This window comes from Nicotiana sylvestris, chromosome 3 (assembly GCF_000393655.2).
Source record: "Nicotiana sylvestris chromosome 3, ASM39365v2, whole genome shotgun sequence".
NCBI lineage: Eukaryota > Viridiplantae > Streptophyta > Magnoliopsida > Solanales > Solanaceae > Nicotiana > Nicotiana sylvestris.
This window is the reverse complement of record NC_091059.1, coordinates 48,751,809-48,758,144: the sequence shown is the minus strand read 5'-3', so window position 1 is coordinate 48,758,144 and position 6,336 is coordinate 48,751,809.

Sequence of the window (6,336 nt, the reverse complement as noted above, 5' to 3'; positions counted from 1 at the left end):
TCATACCATGAAAGTTTGGGAGAGAGTGATGAAAGAAAGGGTGTGGAGGGCGGTGTCTATATCAGACAATCAATTCGGGTTCATTCCGGGTCGTTCGACTACAGAAGCTATCCATCTTATCAAGATGTTGGTGGAACAGTACATGAATAAGAAGAAGGATTTACACATGGTGTTTATTGACCTTGAGAAAGCGTATGACAAGGTTCCTAGGGAGGTATTTTGGAAATGCCTAGATGTGAAAGGTGTGTCGGTAGCTTACATCAGGGTGATAAAGCACATGTATGATGGAGTTGAGACTCGGGTTAGGACCCCGAGTGATGACTCGGAGCATTTTTCAATTGTTATGGGGTTACACCAAGGATCTGCACTCAGCCCGTTCTTATTTGCCCTGAAGATGGATGCACTCGCATACCATATTCAAGGAGAAGTGTCATGGTGTATGTTTGTTCGTTGATGATATAGTTCAGATTGACGCGAGGCGGTGTTAACGAGAGATTGGAGGTCTGAAGATAGGCCCTTGAGTCTAAAGATTTCAAGTTGAGTAGGACTAAGACAGAATATCTGGAGTGCAAGTTGAGTGACGTGACAGGGGAAGCAGACTTGGACGTGAGGCTTGACTCACAAGTCATCCCCAAGAGAGGAAGTTTCAAGTACCTTGGGTCAATTATCTAGGGGGATAGGGAGATAAACGAGGATGTCACATACCATATAGGGTTAGTGTGGATAAAATGGAGGTTAGATTCTAGAGTCTTGTGTGACAAGAATGTGCTACCGAAACTTAAGGGAAAGTTCTATAGAGCGGTGGTTAGACTAGCCATATTATATGTCACACCTCCTTTTTGTGCGCCCGCCCCCGAAGGGTAAGATGCGCGAGGGAGTTTTTCGAATTTAAGTGACAATATTCGAAATGGGATTATTTATTTAATTCAGAGTCGCCACTTGGGAAAGGTTTGGCTTTTGGTGTCCCAAGTCACCGGTTTATCTTGAATCCCAAATCGAGGAAATTTTCGACTTTTCCAAATGAAGTCTGCGAACCAGAAATTCTAAGTAAGGAATTCTGTTGACCCGAGGGAAGGTGTTAGGCACCCTCGAATCCCGTGGTTCTAGCACGGTCGCTTAAATTATTATAATGGCTAAATATCTGATTTGAATACATGTTGTGACTTATGTGCTTTTATTAAGTTTAAACCGCTTTTATTATTATCATTTATAGAATTACAACATCGTGAAAATGCATCTCGAACCTCGTCACAATCAATGTACCCGTAGTTATCAATACATTTCGACTCTGTTGAGATTTGGATTCGGGTCACATCAATGTGCACCCGAGTTTAAGAATGTAATTTTGATTAAGCTGCGCCTAAAGAGTCTAACGCGTTATTATCTTTGGAGAAGGCCATGAAATTCACTAAACGGCCTATCCTGAATTCTAAATATTTATTATGGTTATTTATTGAGGGCCCCGCAATTTTGCATTTTTTATTTGGCGAGGCTCGTCTCTATTTTAGAAAGGATATCCTAAAGTGGCTACATTTCTAATGCGTTTGTATTTAAAACTAGAAGAAAGGTACATGCTAATTTAATTATATGCTTTGGCCTAATCCGGATTCTTATCAATTTCTGATTAATTGTTTACAAAGTGGAGAAAACATTATACTTCATGGAAAAATGCTTTAATTTGACAAAGAGACTACATACGAGCTGACGAAATGCTATACTTGCATCCAAATATTTCTTTAATTGAATTTAACTAGACTTATTTAGGCTAGATTAAGGGAATTAACTACTAGGCGTTATTACTAATAGGGATTCGAACGCGCTTCCATATACTGCCTAGCGGGTCCTGATAAAGGAAACTAAAAAATAGAACAGAACATCAAAAAATGGAAGTACTCTATCGTATGCATATCATTATAGCTAATAGGAATCTGGTCAGTCGCTATGTCAATTATCCATACATTCTGTGTACTGTACAATTACATACCTCGTAACAACAAACGACTATAAACTAAGACGCAAGAGACTAGAACTCAGTTAAGCATCAACTGATCTTTTCCTGCTATTGAAATTACAAACTAATCAATTATATAGAAAGAAATCAATCATGCCATGAGTATTACAACAGACATTTAAACTTCTCCAACTTTTTCATTTCATGCTTTCAGACTGTTACAGTTACACCAATATGGTACCTGAAATGTGTACCTGGATACTGAAATGCAAAGAAGAAGTGGAAGCAGAAGAGTCAGCAGCAGCAGCACAAGAATGGTAGTAACAACAAAAGCAATACAACAGCAATGACAATCCCAGACCAAACAGACCAAAGCAGTAAACCAATGGTACAGTACTCAATGTTGATCTTTTCAAAACTCAAAGGAAGATCCTAAAATCTGATAGAAACAAACCAAACTGGATGTTGGATTTCAAACATGAAAGGATGAGGAAAAGTAGTGTTTCCAGTCGAACAAGAATTTCTTTTCTAAATTCCCCCTCCTGATTTCCAAAATAAACTCTCTTTCTCACTCAGAAACTGATTCTGTTTGGTTTCAGCTTCCCTTTGTGTGTGTCTCTCTCAATGTGTATCTGTATCTCCCTTCTATTTCTCTCTTCCTTTCAAAAATCTGTCCCTCTCTCCCAAAATCAAAAAAAACTCCCCCCTGTCTGTCTGTTAATCTTTTCTTTATAAGCCTTAAAATCAAACCTTTAACAGCCTGTTAAACTAATCAGACAACCTCCCATGTGCCCTCCTCTTTTCAGATTCCACTTAGCTATTTAAAAACAAACCCCATGATATTCCTTGGCAGACTTACTTTTGAGTAAGGTTTATTATTTCTGAAACTAAAGCAGAGTATGGGCAACAGGGGTGTGTTCTGACAGCACATGCTGTCCATTACTTTGTAATGCACATGCTGCCCAAGGCTGAGAGATGAGTAAACAATGCTATCAACTAAATTAAAATCTGAAACCTAGCTAATAAATCAATCCTTTAAATGTCTTTCTGATTTGGCTAAACAAATTAATACCGAGTGGCAACAACACTAATCTGATTCAACAATGCTTCAGTAAATTACAAAAGCCTGAGTCAAATTGCTACCATTCTAACATGAAACCAATTGACGACGTATATCGATTCGACTATACTAGTTAAAACACATACAATCGAAGCCAAAATCAGACATTAACAGTATCGAACACATAACTCGAATCATACTGACCAAGCAGAATTGTACTGGGGAATCAGTTGATCAGTCAAATTTGAGGTTCGACTAATTGCACAGCACACACATATACACATTATCAGTAAAAATAGAAGAGGGACTTAATCAAACACGTAGGTTCAGGCAAAGTGGACAGGACATAGCTGATAAAATTCAGGGACACAAATTAAACAAAACATGAACAGACCTTTAATCAGCACATGGACTAAAAATAAAGGAAAGAGGAAAACAAAAACTCACCATAAATCCCGAAAAATCAAAAGTCTTGGCTTGGATTCGAACAGGCCCTTCTTGGGGTTGAAAGGACTTTAATCCACTTCGACTAAAATCCATTAGACCCTAAATACCTTGGCTCGAACGGATACAGACCAGTGACGAGGAACCCTAGGGTTCCAAAAATCAGATCTGGGATTCATGCTTCCCTGGTCAGATTCGGACCAAACCAAGCATGGTTTGGTCACGAGGGGGGTCTGGGGACTGTCTAGTGTGAAGTTGAGGTCGATTGGTGTAAATCAGGTTCCGACTCGAATCTTCAAATGAAGATTCGAGAAGGTGGGAGGGGATTCGAAGTGTGTGGTTGGTGGATTTGGGTTTAGGACGGTGAGGAGCATCTATGGTGTTAAGGGTGGGGTCACCGGCGTCCATGCCGCCGGCTTTCATGGTGAAGGTATACATGGGCGGTTAGGGTTTGGAGGGGAAGGGGATGAGGACGAAGGCGGGGTCTTGGATAGGGGGCAGGGTATGGTAGGAGGCTTATATATGGAATGGGTGGGTTGATCTCAGCCGTTGGATCAATCGAGATCAACGGCTTGGATCTGAAGGCTTAGGAGAAACGGTGTCGTTTCATCTAAACGGGGTTTGGGTTGGTCCGGGTGGAAATGGGTCGGTTTCATCATGGGTTATGGGGAAGTGATCTTGGCCGTAGGATGAGGAATGGATTAACGGCTATGATTAAAAGGCCTCATACGGCGTCGTTTTAAGTAAAGGATTGGCCAGATCTGGGCCGTTCCTTTGAATCCATCAACGGCTCACAGAGATGGTGCCTGTGCGACGTCGCTTAGGCGTCTTGCAGAGGGCCTGGTGGGACTGGGTCGTTTGTATTGGTTTTGGGCCTGATTTCATTCGAAATTATGGCCCAAATCCAATATTTCCTTTTTACAACTTAAAAAAAATAAAATTCCTAAAAAAATAAAAATCATACCAATATTAATTAATACTCAAAAATAACAATTATCACTTGCATTGACATTTAATTATACTAAACACTTAATGGCAAAATACAATGAAGGATGCACACATTTTATTATATTTTCTTTTAATAAACGGATTACGGTTCACACGACATACAGACATATATATATATTTTTTGTTTTTTTTTGTTTGAATAAAGCAATCGTGGGAAAATCACAAATAACTAGCAACAAAAATGCCACGTAAAAATCCAACAAATGTACAACAAGACCAATTGCTATTATTTGTTTCTTTTGGAGCGGTTGTTGCGTAAAACAAAAATCACGTGCTCACAGCTGCCCCTCTTTGTTCGGAAACACGAAGGGTTTTCGTGCAAAGATAAAGTGAGCGGATATGAGCGATTTTTGCCTATGGACTACTCCGTGTGAAGCATGTTTTGAAAGATCTGACCGAATCTTCGCTTTAAAGATTTCCTACATATCCTGGGCTAAACAGGAATCAGGTCAATGTAGTTCGGGAAATTCTATGGTAGCTGGGACTACCATGGGACTGCAATGCTTGCTGTTACTGCTGTTGCTGTGGTCACCACTGCTTTACTGACCGCCTTATTACAACCATAGAAAAATTAAAACTTAACTAAACACTTATATGCATGTCAACTGCTAGTTACAAGATTCCTATCTATGATTCTTTTGCGACTTGATCTTGGGTCTCAGCTGATTTTGCTTGTAGACTTCGATCCGAATCTTGATGTTTGCGAGTTGTAGGTGCTTGCTCACTCTGGGATACTCAGTGAGACGTGACTGGCAGAGTTCAAGACCTTAATCAAATGTTGGAGTCGATCCGCCTTCCATTTACTCCGATATCTCGGGACTTCTTCTTTTTGTCTTTTTCTTCTTTGATTCTGAGTTGAGACTCATCCCGTGGGTCATTCCGATCCGTGTGGCTCGAGGTTAGACCTGCGGGAGAAAACAAACAAACGAACAAAATTTTCTGCCCCAGTTTCACTAGGAAAATTTCGTGAATTATTCGCCAGGAAGTTCATAAAATTGATGAAAGAGGATATGCATGCTCAGTTCAGGGTTAGGGCCCTAATGCCGACTAGCTGGGAAGAAGTTCGGTTTTAGAGTTGAAACTCTAATACTGACCAACTGGGGGAAAGTTCAGTTTAGGGTTTAAAACCCTAATGCTGATTAAGAGGAAAAGTTCAGTTTAGGGTTTAAAACCCTAATGCTGGCTGAAGGAAAAAGTTCAGTTTAGGGTTTAAAACCCTAATGCTGACTGAAAGGAAAAATTCAGTTTAGGGTTTAAAACCCTAATGCTGACTGCATGGAAAAGCTCAGTTTAGGGTTTAAAACCCTAATGCTGGCTAAATAGAAAAAGTTCAGTTTAGGGTTTAAAACCCTAATGCTGACTAAAGGAAAAATTCAGTTTAGGGTTTAAAACCCTAATGCTGACTGCATGGAAAAGCTCAGTTTAGGGTTTAAAACCCTAATGCTGGCTAAATGGAAAGAGTTCAGTTTAGGGTTTAAAACCCTAATGCTGACTAAAGGAAAAATTCAGTTTAGGGTTTAAAACCCTAATGCTAACTGCATGGAAAAGCTCAGTTTAGGGTTTAAAATCCTAATGCTGGCTAAATGGAAAAAGTTCAGTTTAGGGTTTAAAACCCTAATGCTGACTAAAGGAAAAATTCAGTTTAGGGTTTGAAACCCTAATGCTGATTGCATGGAAAAGCTCAGTTTAGGGTTTAAAACCCTAATGCTGGCTGAATGGAAAAAAGTTCAGTTAGGGTTTAAAACCCTAATGCTGATTAAAGGAAAAAAGGCCAGTTTAGGGTTTAAAACCCTAATGCTGACTAAATGGAAAAAAGTTTAGTTTAGGGTTTAAAACCCTAATGCTGACTAAAGGAAAAATTCAGTTTAGGGTT